The sequence below is a fragment of the Uloborus diversus genome, chromosome 5 (genome assembly GCF_026930045.1).
Source record: "Uloborus diversus isolate 005 chromosome 5, Udiv.v.3.1, whole genome shotgun sequence".
In the NCBI taxonomy this organism is placed as follows: Eukaryota; Metazoa; Arthropoda; class Arachnida; order Araneae; family Uloboridae; genus Uloborus; species Uloborus diversus.
The window spans coordinates 25,557,674-25,573,422 of NC_072735.1; the positions used below are offsets into that span (position 1 = coordinate 25,557,674).

At 33.9% G+C, this 15,749-nt stretch overlaps 1 pseudogene; it reads right to left on the reverse strand.

Annotated features, from left to right (window-relative positions):
• Positions 1–15,749, reverse strand: part of LOC129222709 (procathepsin L-like) — a 43,781-nt pseudogene that overhangs the window by 1,221 nt on the left and 26,811 nt on the right.

Below are 15,749 nucleotides of genomic sequence, written 5' to 3' on the forward strand. Positions count from 1 at the left end.
ACTGCACAGGAAGCTTCCTACATGTCTCAAGAACTCATACTCATTAGCAGTTAGCTGAATCTATTTTGAATAATTTTTTAGAACAATTTTAGTAAGATGGGGTAAAGTGGTCATAATATTAGGCTTAACGAATATTGTTCTTTTAAAATCACTTAATCTTTAAGTATAAGGCAGGTATAAATTAAATATTAATTTCACTTAATATGTATTGTTTTTACAGTAAACAAGGTTAAATATATGAGTATATGCGCATGCATACGCATATACTCGTGTAGGCACGTATATATACGTATTCACATAAATGCACCAATAAACACGTATTTGGCTATCTCGTAGTATTTTTTATCTATACAGATATACATTCGACTATACACGTATATACCCGCTCATACTCGTACATATACGAACACTTATATACTCAGGTAGACACGACGTATATACACGTACATACTCGAGCTGACACTTACATACTAGCTTATGATATACATGCATGCAGGGTGAGTTTTTGCCCAAGAGTTTAAACTCTTGGGCAAATTTTTAAAAGGTGTTAGAGAGGAGGATAAGAAGTAAGAATCATAAGAAACATATGGCCACAAACTCAACGCTGACGCGCTACATGCACGCAAAGTCAGAAACTAATGAATGCAAAACAGGTCACAAATTTATTACAAAAAAGACAATTTTACACAACGACTTAAGAAAGTTTTAAAGTCATTGATGAAACTTGCGGCCGGCATCTGTAATACATGCGTCGTAATCACTTTGTTGCAATTACGAGACTCTTGAAAAACTTTCATCAGTCGCTGCGCCTTTGTTGCGATGCGTGTATTAGAGCTACTACAGGCCTTACTTTTTAACAACTGTCTAAATATTTCTTAAGAACTAAAATGTCGGGTAAAATCATCTTTGTGTAACAAATTTGTGACCTGTTTTCATTCCATCGATTTCTGACTTTGTGTGCATGTAGCGCGTCAACGACCATAAGTTCCTTATGATTCTTTGCTTCTTATCCTCCCCTTTCACAACACTTAGATTTTGCAAAAGATCTTGGATTCACTATGTAAGCACACATGTATATTAGCGGATATACTCGTAGATATACGCGGATACATGTACTGGTGTTTACACGTAAATGTACGTATATACGTCTAACAAGTATAGAATCGTGTTTACACGTAAGCATACGTATATACTCTTGCTTCCACATATATATATATATATATATATATATATATATATATATATATATATATATATATATATATATATATATATATATATATATATATATATACGTGAGTAGACACGTACCAAACACGCACTGGATATATCCACGAATTAACTCGTGTATACCCGTATATGTATGTAAGTACTCTGCTGGCCCTTAAAATTGCTACACCAAGAAGGAATGATCTGAATGAAACAAAATTTTGCACACGTGATGGCAACATTGACACTAGAAAACGATTACAAAATGAAAGCAAAATGATCATTTATTACTGGAAAAATCTCACATGAATGGAGGTTTAAGTACCCTGTTGCGCCACCTCTAGTTGGAATTTAAGAACCGATACGGTCGAGCATTGAGGTACAGCAGTTTCGTACGATGTCTTACGTGTTCTCGTACCACAGTTGCTGTAAACGCGCTACTAATTTGATCAAACTTACAAGCTGTCCAATTTACCGTCTCAAGTGATCCCAGATATGCTCAATTTGTGACAAGTCACAAATCGCAGACCAGAGCATCACGGAGACCAGAGAAAGTGATAATGCGGAAGAGGAAATCCCTTTACACCCTTGCTGTGTTTGACCGAGCATTGTCATGTTAAAAAATGGTTCCTGGGAGCCCCGTCGTGAGTGCTAACGCGTATGAGTTTGATCGGATGAGTGGCACGTTTACAGCAACTGTGGTACTAGATGACGCAGGATATCGTAGGAGACTGTTATGTCTCAATGCCTGATTGTTTCACTTCAAGTACATCGTACATTCACGCTAGAGGTGGCTTAACAGGGTACTTAAAACTCCATTTATTCGAGATTTTTCCAACCATAAATGATCAATTTGCTTTAATTTTGTAATCACTTTCTAATGTCAATTTTATTATCACGTGTGTAAAATTTAGCTTCATTCTGGCAATTTCTTCTTGGTGTAGCAATTTTAATGGTCAGTAGTGTATCTATGTACACTTATATATGCGTATATACGTCGACTATACACGTATATACTCAGAAACTCAGGTATGCACATATATACTCGAGATACATGTGCAAACACGCAAATGATGTTCGTTTTGCGCGTATATACTCGCATATACACGTGACTCGTATATACTCGTGTAGACACGTATACACTCCTGTAGGCAATCACGTATACATGCTTATACGCTCGTGTATACACGAATATACTTGAGTAGGCACATGCATGCATGTATCTGATGTATACATGTATTTATTCATATATGAACATGTTTACTCTTGTTTACACGACACGTATATATTCGTGCATACCCGCATATACTCGTACGTATACTTGTAACTATAAAATAACCGAAATATACAAATAATAGGGTTATTTGTAACAGTTTTGCAGCTGTTTTTAACTATGACCACTTTTCCCCACCCCATGGGGTAAAGTGGTCATAAATACAAAGGGAAATGAAAATGTTATAAAACTACTTAAATCAATATTTTTTTTCTGAAATTCAATGTACGTGTTCTTTAATAATGCAATGTAAAATAATAACAAAAAAAGTTGAAGTATTTAAAGAATTTATTGTATTTATTATCCACCTAAGTTGAAAACCTACGATTTTATGACCACTTTACCCCACCAGACCCTACACTTTATGAAGTACAATATATTTAACAGAGGAAGATAAATAGCATATTTTTAAAGGGTCACAGTACCTTTCAAGCAATTTCTTTTAATTTACATAAATTTTATATTTCTTTGAAACCATAACATGCATACTTATTTCGTAATCAATAATTTATTTTCAAAATTTAAAAATATTGCCTACTTTTTTTGAAAATTCAAAAAATTGAGGACAATTTCAACTTTTTAAAATCCCTAAGCCTTTTTTATTTTTGCACTAAGTTAAAAAACGTTTTTTGCAAAACGATCATTATAATCATCTCTAAAAATCTGTGCATTCATTTGCTTATGAGTTCATTCGAAAATTTTCTGTGATTAATTATGTAAAATATCAAAGTTTTTTTTTTTTTTTAATTGGTTTTTAAAGGTTTAACATGCTCTAAACATTAGAGTAATTTATAAAATGCTTATCCAATGCACAGTTTTGTCAAATATGTTATCCCAATTGCAAAACAGTATTACTTTAAAACTGTATCTTTAATAGAGAAAAATCCTTAGGGATTCTAATGACATGAAAACACAAAAAAAAAAAAAAACATCATCGAGAAAAAGCAATTTGAAGTTTTTCTTTTGCATAAGAACACATAGGGAGCATGGCCTAAAACCACTCATAACTTTTTAAATATTTGAATTAAAGCATTGAAACTTTTCCCCTGTGTTCAGAATAGTTTTTTGTTTTGAAATAAGCAAAAAAAAAATTTTTGATCGTTTCATCATTTTTGAGGTACTGTAACCCCGTAAGTCAGAAATGTTTTAACAATGCAATTTATGTTACATTATTTATCATACATTTGAATTTGTTCTGTGACTATTTTTTCCCTTTTATGCGCATAAACAGTTGCGCGTCAAAGAGTTCAAAGCAGAAGTACTTTATAATCACATCTATCACCACCGTACATCACTGGTGAGGATTGAGATAGTTTATTTTTTTTATTAATATTATTTAAACCCCACCAATCACCACCGTACCAACCCCGGTGAGGGTTTAACCGGATGTGGTGACTGGGGGGAACATAACAGATCACGAACGACACTCGCTGGAACAATTTTGATAATTACAAAAAACAATAACAATAATAAGATAACAAACAATAAAAAGAACTAAATAAAAAGAACTAATATACAAGTGAAGAAGCTAAATAAGACTGGGATGGCTGGTAAATACAATGTAAACACGCAGTTTTGAAAGTTTTTAGGCTGGATATTTAAAGTCATCTGCTTGAGAAATGAGAAGCGTCATTATTTTATGGATATTCTTGCGTGTAACTGGATGAGATAGAATGTGTGAAATATTTTTGGAGAAAGAAAAGTTGGAATTATAAGTGCAATGGAAAGAGCTGGTTAGAGGACAGTTGAATATGTAATGTTCAGGAGTTCCAGGTTAACTGCATACACATAATGGTGAGCTGTTGAGGTAGTTTAGGAAAATATAACAAAAAGTTCAAAAATATATTTTTAAATGATAACTTACGTTCAGTAATTTCATGACATTACCTGTTTTTCACTAGCCAGTAATCCTTTCCGTTTTCGCTTCCGTAACCTACGAGAAGAACTCCGTGGTCTAATTTTTATGGATCACACAAAGGTTCGTCATAGATACCACTCCTAAAACATAGAAAATTGGTTAAATATTGAAACTAGAATTTTTACTAATAACAAAGTTTAAAAAATGACAACATTAAAAAAAAATTCTTTTATGTATTACGATTGTGGATGACAGTTCATGGTTGCAAAATAAGATTATTGTAAATTCCGCTCAAATTAGTACTTCGTTTAGTATTGCAAAATGATATTTCAGATAAGCAGATATTACTCTTTTTTTGTTTTTGTTTTGTTGTTGTTGTTTTCAAAGCGTAAAATAGCATTTTTTTTTTTTTTTTTTTTTTTTGAGCAGTCAAAATTTAGACAAATGTGAAAACCATAATAAGAAACAATTCCATTAAAGAAGAAAAAAAAATCTGAGCATGAAATGAAATATTACAGGGAAAGAAGCGATGTTAAAATTTTAATATTTAGAATGTTAAAATTTAAAATGTATTTGGAATTAAAAATAACAAAATATTCAAATATAATACTTTTAAAATTTCTTTCTTTTTTTTCTTTTTTCCATGGTGCTAAAGATTTATTTAAAACTAGTGGTACCCGCACGGCCTTGCCCGTAATAGAAAAATTAAAGTCTTTTGGTTAGCCTGTATATTTACAAATAATGTATGTTGAATTTTCCCACCAATTGGCTTGTACCTATGTTACGGTTCCACGTTATGATCATTTCGTATCTCGCCAATTGGCTTGTGTCCATGTTACGGTGCCACGTTATGATAATTTCGTAATTTACTCGACAATCTTATGATATTTTTGTTCTTAAAATTGGGATAGAAAAGGAAAGACATCGAATTTTCGAAAAATCGCTTCGAGGTGCACACCCCATGCTACAAACTAACTTTGTGCCAAATTTCATAAAAATCGGCCGAACGGTCTAGGCGCTATGCGCGTCACAGACATCCTGTAGACATCCTCCGGGCAGAGAGACTTTCAGCTTTATTATTAGTAAAGACAATTCATTGCGCCGAATTAAAAAAAAAAATAGTAAGTTTCATAGCCACTATTTTAACTTGGAGAGGAAGGGAGCATTATATTACCGCTAACATTCTTCTGAGGGGCTCGTGGTGATGTTCCCTCAGAAATCTTTAAAAAATCATCGGAATTTCAGGCGATGCGCCTCAACACGTGTTTATCATTTTTCAGCGGCCCATGGGTTGGGAACCGCTGCTGTATAGTGTTCCTTAGCATTGTTAGCGCTTAATGAAAGATTCAACTCCGATACTATTAAAACTTGTTTTTAATTGTTAGATATTTGAAAATAAAGAAAGAACAGTTATGCATCATAATGTAAAGTGTCAACTTTCTAAAACAATTTTTTCTACTTAAAAATTAAAAAAAGTTTGCGCGCGTTGCAGTTATGATTCTACGATTACAACAATGAGGCGTGCAAAACATTATTTTTTCAATGCAAAGAATATTTTTAGAAATTCAATACTTTATTGACAATGATGTAGGGGAATATGGGGCAAAGTGAAATAGCGGGGCAAAGAGAAAAGATGAAATATTTACCCTGCGTTTGGCACCACCTATCTGGTAATATTTTAGAAATGTAGTAGCATATATAGTCTATTCCAGTCAGGAAAAAAAAAATACCGCCGAAAATTGAAGCTTATGATAATACAGGTGACTTTCAAAAATTGATACTCTTCTTATAATATGTGTTGTAAGTCAAAAATTACTTTTCTTTATCTTTACTAATAATGAAGCTGAAAGTCTCTCTGTCTGAATGTCCGGAGGATGTCTGGATATCTGTAGGATCTCTGGATCTCTGTGACGCGCATAGCACCTAGACCGTTCGGCCGATTTTCATGAAATTTGGCAGAAAGTTAGTTTGTAGCATGGGGGTGTGCACCTCGAAGCGATTTTTCGAAAATTCGATGTGGTTCTTTTTCTATTCCAATTTAAGAACAAAATTATCATAAGATGGACGAGTAAATTACGAAATTATCATAACGTGGAGCCGTAAATGAGCACAAGCCAATTGGCGAGAAAATTCACCATACATTATTTGTAAATATACAGGCGAACCAAAAGACCTTTTAATTTTTCTATTACGGGCAAAGCCGTGCGGGTACCACTAGTAATAATATAAAATGATAAAGTTCTTGTTATTAACGTTTTAAATATTAATTGAGATCTTCTAATATGCGGTGCAATATTTATGTAGTTAATATTAAGCTTGTGGATGGACCAAAGTGAAATTAGCTTATTTTATTTACCCACTCAATCATTCACTAAAACACTTACGTAATCATTTATTAATTAAATCATTTACATTCCTTCATTTAGTAATTCACTTATTTATTCATTGATTCTCTTATTTTCCTTTTCATTCACTTTTTTACTCACTCATTTATTTTTCTTCATGTATTATCTAATTAATTAATTTATAATTGTTCGTTTATTGCTCTTTTCACATATTATTCAAAATTTTATTTACAGATTCATTTGATCAAAAATATAATTTTATAATCAAAAAGAAAATATTTCCTTAGAAAAACATTTCCATTTTCACTTAGCCCCATGAAAAAAAAAAAAGTAAAAATGTTCCTTCTTTTTTTTTTTGGAAGATTTAAAATTATTGCCAAAAATAAAATAATAATGTTGCAATGCAAGTTTAACTATAAAATACAATCTTCTTTCTTTTTGCATTGTAATTTTCAAAACAAATTTTCAATTGGTTCATTTCGAAAAAGCCCTGTCATCTTAGTCATTTCACTTTGCCCCACATTCCCCTACTTTAAAGTACATAATGTTTCCCTGCATACGAATACATTGATATTATAAGACACAGTTTAAATTTTGGAGAATAAAGTGCAAATATATCTACGAAAATATTTCACATTCGTACAAATAGACTGAGCAATTGTAAGCAAAGAAATACCGTCCATTAAATTATTTGTTTTGCCAACGCTTGATTATAGCAATCCCTGCTTCTCTCGTTTTCATCCGAGTTAGAAGTGCACTCGTCCAAGGACGAGCACTAACAATCCTGCGGTACACTATAAATTCTTACTCCAATAATAAGAGGAGGATATTTTTAGACTCACGGCAGTGTGTCAGCCAAGTTCGGAAATCAGGCGACACATCTGCCAGTGTGTATCTTACACGAACCATTTCAAGCTGCTTTTGACCCCCTCATTTCTCAAAAACTATTAAATCTACGTGCTTGAAATTTTGTATGTCTAATAGAGCTGCATAGTAGACCTATAATCCTAAATTTCATGAGTGTACTTCTTATAGTTATGGAATTATTAAGATCTGAAAAGCGTCATTTTTAACACTGACTCACTCACTCATCAAAATATTTACGAACTTCCAAGTGTCTTACATACTTGAAATTTGGCATAAAGGTAGATGACTAGAACTTGCCGCAAGTTTAAAATCCATTATCAAAGAAAGTAAAAAATTGTTTTCTAAATGAATTGAAGAACATGGGAAAATCCAACATCTATGTGGAACTGCTATGGAACTTGGTAACAGTTTAGATCTGAACTATTTTTTGTCGGGGATACCTCGTCTATCTCGAACCTCATTTCGACCGAACTTGGCTTCTTTTTCACATTTATGTTTTGTTGGGATTAAACTTACCCGTAAGAATGAAATCCTGGATGACTAGCATCAATGGCAACGGAAATAGGACCAACTGTTGCCACTGCTTCCTGCAATGCCTTTTCGTCGCCAGCGGGTATGTCCACAAATCCTGAGCATGTAGCTCCTACCTCGATTCGTTTGAAATGGCAAGTGCCATCCTGAAATAATGACAGAAAGATAAATATTTTTCTGTAGAATAAAATCAGGTTTATTATCACGCTAAAAAGTAAATATGATTATAAATATTCAAAGAGCATACTTATTTTTTCCAATATTTAAAAGGAAAGCGCTGCTTCGCAGTTCAAATCAGTCAAAACAATGCAACAAAAAACTAAAAACGGACGAAATAAATAAATACCTATGCAGCCTTTATAAAGTACATTTTAGGAGAATAATATTCGAGATTTTTTTTTTTTTTTTTTTTTTTTTTTTTTTTTTTTGAGATATGCACTAGACATGCTATTTAGTTGAAATTTTCTAGTTGCTCCAAAACCAGAAAACGAGATTAAGCGGAAAATGTCTTGTTTGCTTTAAAATTAAAAAACACTTCTAAGTTGAAAATTTCTTATTTTCACCAATATATATATATATATATATATATATATATATATATATATATATATATATATATATATATATATATATATATATATACACAGTCGACTCCCGCTACAACGCGATTCGACTTACGCGAAATGGCTATAACGCGAGTTTTTCACGCGTAACGAAGTTTAGAGTTAACGCGAATTTTTCTTCCACTACACGAATTTTTTTGGAAGGAAGTATCGGCTTCATTATTGACTGCTAAATATTGATTTCGTGTGAATGTTAATACATCCCTTTGAGTATCACTGACAGCGTGACAGCGAAAGTTCCCTAACCAAACTAGTCTAAAATTGATGAAAGATAATTGCACCTTAGTGCTACTTTCACCTGAAGTTTGTGAAGATGGGAAGAAAAACGAAGTTTCTGATATAAAAAAGGCTAAAATTCTCGATATGCTTGAACAAAAAAAAAAAAAAAACGGCGACGGTAGTTCGCGGCAATAAGTATGACTTGAATCTTCCATATGTACAATTAGAAGTCAAAACAAAAAGATATCTGTAAAAGTGCAAAACTTAGTTTCAATACTGAAGATTGTAGAACAGTCTAGCAAAGTAAATGTTAAAGTGGAAGCTGCTCTTGTATTGTGGATTAAATAGATCAGGAAGAGGGACTGTTTCCCCAAATTGAAACGTTATAAAAGAAAAGGCGAAGCAACCGTATTTAAAAATGATTTTGATAAAAATAACAATCTTATAATGGAGCATAAATCACCATTATCTTCATTTTTAATTCATAAATATTGTTACTTTATTTACTGTGCAGCACTATTATAATGCAGCATTTTATTATCACTTCATACTGTGTGTACCGTGTTGTTTTATTTTATGTTTTTCCCTCCCTTTGACCATTCATTTTATGCATTTTGTATTTTATTCTGGACATTTTTTTTTTACTTTTTAAATACAGTAAAAGTTCAATTCTTTATGTAGGGAACTGCAATGTATAGTTGAGGAATGCTTCAAAGCGGTTTGAGGGATGTTTATAAGTACCTAAAGAATTTGTATGGGGGAGACCAGGGCAAGATGACTATGTTAACAATTTTTGTTGTTTATTAATTCATTTTTAAGGATAGTAAAATTAATTTCACATGAGCTGTTAGAGTAGTCCTTTGTGGTATTAAATATATTACTATTTAATTTTTAAAACAAAAATAACGAAGGATATTTTTATTTTTTTCATGACCTTAACAAATCGTCATCTTGCCCCAGTACTGGGGCAAGATGACTTTGACCTTGGGGCAAGATGACAACGTTGAAAAAGATTGAACACATTTTATGTTTTGAATATGTTACCTAGTTTTAAAAATGATAACTGTGTTTTTACAACTTACAAAGTATCAAATTAAGCGTAACCCATTGGAGCGTAATGTTGAAGTGTTAAGTTGTGCAGCGAACAATAGACACAAGTAAAATTGCCATTTTCATAACTAAAACATGCCTCATGCCACAACTCTTGAATTTTACAGCACTGGGTCCGCTCTTCTGTTGGAGGGTCACAATATTCCTCTTTACAAGCAGGGAATCTTATAACACCGTTTTTTGAAGTTGATGCAACTGAATTGCTTGGCATGAATTGGACCTAATAAACTTGTACCTAAAGGAACTTAGTTTTAGTTTTTTTACTCCCTTTTTAGCTTTACGAGCTTATTTTCCCTGTTTTTTTTAAAATAATCTTTCTTGTCCTTCCGCTTTGCTCCTTGTTCTGACATTTCTTTAATGGGTGTGCTTGTAAGAATGTTTGAGCTCAGTTTTCTGCTTTTTTTTTTTTTTTTTTCTCTCATATTGTGTTGCTTTAGGGATAAAGGGTTTAAAGAATGAGGGATCAAGACTCGTTATTCTCTTGTTTTTAACGCACTATGATGTTGTTGGCGATTAAACTGAGAATAATAGCACTAATCCTCAGACCTTGGGAGTGGAAATGCCAAAAAAAAAAAAAAAAAAAACATCCAGACGAAGCAGACGTTATGGTAAATGCCGATTCCGATGCACCAAAGAAGCCTGTTAATGTTTCTGATTTCAATGCATTGCCTAAAGCAGCGGTTCCCAACCCATGGGCCGCGGCCCACAAGTGGGCCGCAAACAGCGTGTTACTGGGCCGTGGAGATCGGTCGAGAATCTGAACCAAGATAAAACTTGGGGTCTTAATTTCGGTTTTTCGCGAAAATTCACTTATTAGATATACTGTCACTCAAAAACTCTCCCTGGCTCATCGCCAATAAAGAACTTTTGGATTAAGATTTTTTATATTTCTTAGGAGCTTTCCCAGATAATGGAAGATGAAATCTAATTAATCAGAAACTTCTTTAATGAAAATTGTCAAAGTACTTAGTATTAGCTTCAAACGTCAAGCTAAAAATGCTACTCCTTTGCTGAACTGGCATAACTAACTAGTGAATTGAGACACTTGAGAGGCTTTTTGCCAACCTACCTATTTGAATGAGACTTTTTATGGCAGTTTAAAAAAACAAAAGTAATATAGAAATACATTGAATGTTGCAAATTATTTGAGATCAAAACTATCTAGTTTCAATCCAGATATCAACTCCCTTGCAGAGAAAAAACGCCAAGAATCCCATGGAGCTTTAGCTTTGATGGCTTCTTTTTGAGTTTCCTTACAGCTGTGCCAGCAAAGTGAATGCAATAAAGTTATTTTCTTCATTAAAAATTACTTTGAAAATTGTTCTTGTACAGTATATTTATATCTGTGGTGCAATATATATAAATATATTGTACAAGAACAATTAATTTCTGCACAAGAAAAGGGGAGTAACATCTCCAGAACTCTTGTTTTTATCGCACTTTCAGTCCTAATACGCTTAAGAACAGTTATGAATAGCCCCCCCCCCCAGAAAGTAAACTTTGGCTGTACAAGTAATGTGTAGTATTTAGTGGGCCTCAATCTTGTTTTCTACAAAACTGGTGGGCCGCACAATCAAAAAGGTTGGGAACCGCTGCTTTATCGTCATTTCCAACTGTAGCTGGCTTAAAGTAAGCGGTGCTCAAAAGCCCACCATTTTTTTTTTTTTTTTGTCTGTGATAGTTTGTCCTAGATGAATGACCATAAAGTTGTCACATGCTTGACTGTAGTAGGTTTTTAATGGACAGAGAAATGACGCATCAGGAGCTAGAGACGATGCGATGTGTGGGGTGGCAACCCAACTGCGTGGTAATGTTTTTTTTTTTTTTTTTTCACTGCAATATAAGATAGCCTGCAAAGTTGTGCGAGATTTATGATTGTCAATGATCAACAGAGCAAGAGATTCTTTGCTTGGCTTAATTCAGTCAACTAGTCATTTGGTCAACTAGTTTATAAATAGCCTCTGGTCACCGGCTTTCGAACGAAACCTCCCTTGATTCAATGCGTCCTTTAACTTCAGAGGAGATAGAAGCGCAAGGTCGCATCAACAAACACACAGACAAATAAGCGTTTACAGGATTTAATAAAATGGACAACATAGTTAATTTAATAATTTCCGAAACACGGGGTAAGATAACGAGCTCGTCATCTTGCACCGCGTTTCGGTCCGTCATCTTGCCCCGGACTGTCTGTTTGAACAGAATTTTTTCCATTGCCATAAAAGAAGGCGATTAATTGACATTTATTCATGGTAATAGGTAGTATTTAAACTAAGTTACTCATAAATACTAAAGAGACACGATATAACTTATCTGTATCTGTAGCAGAGCTTATTTACAAATGCATAAAAGTTAGATCGTGGCAACGGTGAACAATCAGAGCTTCAGAACTAACACAAATATGGCGATTTCAGCGGCTCTATACTATTGCTGAACGAACAGCGGATAGGAGACCTTATAGTATGCAGTAGATGCTGTTAACTGAGGGGAAACGGAAGAAATAAGGATTTCGTCATCTTGCCCCGGTCTCCCCTCCGTATGTTTTTCCACAACGCGAAATTTCGACTTTCGCGAGGAGTCTTGGAACGCATCCCTCGCGTAAGCCTCGGCTGTATATATTTTTTGCACCAAAACAGTTTTAAAAATAAATATTTACTCCAAAACTGATTCCAGTGGCACATCCAGTGCCCCAGTGTAAACAGAATTGAAGGTTCAGCTATGATTTTAAAAAGTTAATCTTTATACCTGGTCATTCTCAAATAAGGTAAAAAAAAGACAGTTGAGTTGTATCAGTGTTTGCATGATTACTATACAATGTCAAATACATGATACTAAAACATCGAACTATTTTAACTGAAAAATATTTTCTGTACATAAAAAGAAAAGAAAAAACTCACCAGCGCAGCATATGGATAAGATTCTTCTTTGTCGATACCGTTGTTCCTTTTCACGTACTCGAAAGCCTCATCCATTAGGCCACCATCGCAACCATTGTTTCCTGTTAAATTTTTTTAAGCAAAATTTATTTCATAAATCAAAGTAACGAGGAAAGTTTTGTTTACTAATAATAAAGCTCAAAGTCTCTCTGTCTGGAGAATGTCTGTAGGATGTCTGGATCTCTGTGACGCGCATAGCGCCTAGACCGTTCGGCAGATTTTCATGAAATTCGACACAAAGTTAGTTTGTAGCATGGGGATGTGCACCTCGAAGCGATTTTTCGAACATTCGATTTTGTTCTTTTTCTATTTCAATTTTAAGAACGCTTTCCGGAGCAAAATTATCATAAGATGGGCAAGTAAATTACGAAATTATCATGACGTGGAATGGGAGAGCGAATGAACATAGCCAATTGGCGAGAAATTCGTCATCCATTATTTGTAAATATACAGGCGAACCGAATAACCTTTTAATTTTCAACTACGGACAAAGCCGTGCGGGTACCACTAGTACAACATAAAGAGAGAAATAACATGCATGGCAACAGCGGAGATTTATTTTCCAACTTACGCAAACTTTTAAAAAATGTTTAGCATGTGTACTCGATTGCTCAGCCAAAGTTTTAGTGACAATAACAGAAATATATATTTTTTTTTTTGGAAAACTAATTAATAGATGCAACTTTTTCATAAATAAACCCAAAACTCAAGAAATTTGAAGAAAATGCCAAGACTCCAAGGTCTCTATCGAATATCCAAGATTTTGGGGAAACTCCCAAACTCGGACACACCTGATAATAACCAAGATCAAATGGCATACTGAAATAGATGCAGCTTTTTCGTGAATAACCCCAAACCTCAAGAATTTCGAAGAAAATTCCAAGAACCCAAGGTCTCTGCTATTGAAAACTGGGGTTCTTGGAACTGGATCTTGGGGGGAAAACCAAAACCCTGGCAGCCCTGTTATTCAACAATATCTAGTAGGCTTGATAAAATAAAACAAAAATACCACACAACAATCTCAATGTTGATAAGAGCAGGGGCGGATCCATAGGGATGGTCATGGTGGTCATGCCTTCCCCCTCCTCTTAAATCGTCAACAATACCATCCATTCACACTGCGTTCAAATCTATATGTATAAAAATGAATGTTTGTCTGTATGTCATCCATGAACTCAAAAACTACCCGGCAGATTTGGCTGAAACTTTCACCGTTTGTTATTTTTAGTACTGGGAATGTTTATAGACCAGTTCGAAAAAAATCCGATCGATAGTTCCTTTTTTATTCCAATTTAAGTCACAATCCATTGGATAAATACGAATAAAATTATCGGCTGCAGAAATTAATTCGCGTGAAAGCATAGACTAATAATAAGAGTAGACCGAGCTTTCCCAGACTTGCTGATGAAAAAATTGATTCATGGATACATCATGTGACTGGTGGTAGGCTTGGCGAAAACTTTGGCAGCATGGTTGCTAGATGGCAACATTATCTATAGTTTGGCACTCGACATTTTAAGATGTAATGTGTTTTTATTATAATTTCTTTTTCCAGGTGCAGAGATTGAACTGTTTTTCTTTTAGTTATGCATTATTTTGAAATTAGTAATTAGTTTTTGATCACAGTTTTCAGTAATTTTTATTTCATTCGGAACTGCTACGTCAGCGTTGGCGTGAACATGATGGCGTAAACGTTTTGCGTTAACGCAAAAATGTACTAATCGGTATCTTAAATTGAAATTGTAGGTAAAAATCTTACCGTTTGCCGATTCTTTTTGGGCGCTTGCATCTTTAATTGCTTAGAGAGTTATTGAAATTCAATAAAGAAAATACACAGCACTATCTAAACGAAAAACTCACGATATTAACAAAACATTTACAACTTAGAATAACAAATTTACAAATCGGACTCCATAAAAGATCATTCTTCCGTGTTCCATCATCAATTCTATTTATTTTATTTCTCGCCGGCGTTGATCGTCTGCTATGATCAATGCCCGCTTTTGCTAGGATATCCACCAGTCACATGGTTTGGTTTATGAGCAGCAAAAGGGTTGCCATAGTTCGGTCTATTCTTATTATTAGTCTATGCGTGAAAGATCTCATTGATAAGAAGTTAGCTGTTGCCATTTTTCTTGAGTTTGAACAAATAAATTCTTTCTTTATTGTTTTATGGCTTTTCATGCAACGGGGGGATTTAAAACTTTTTCTATTTGATATTTTTAGCGATTGATTGATCTTGCAAACTGCGTGAGTACAAAATTTGAGTATAGTCACGGCTTCACTTGATACCTGGACCGATTATTATGAAAATTGCTATATATATGTATTTTTCCACGGAGAAGGTGCATAATATGTTCATTAAAGCCACTCGCCACCAGGTGGCACTGCAGAGTAGCAACTTCTGCCCCGTTCAACCGATTGTCATGAAAATCAGTATAATGATGTATTTTTTTGTTGGCGTAGCAACGCGCGTCGGGTACAGCTAGTGCTTTATGAATAAAATGTGAACGATTGCAGCAATATTTTCAATTATTTTACTATACAGTAGACCCTCGTTTTACGCGGAGGTTGCGTTCCGCGGAAATGCCGCATAAACCGAAACCGCGTAAATTGATACCTAATAGTAGCGTTAAAATAGGGATTATGTTCCGTAGATAAAAAAAACAACTTCATTCTAGTGATGACTAATTGTATAATAAGTTTAATGTGCACTTATATCGATATTTATGCACAACAAGCGTAAAGAAAACATAAATTAATTTCGTGTTCTGTTTATAA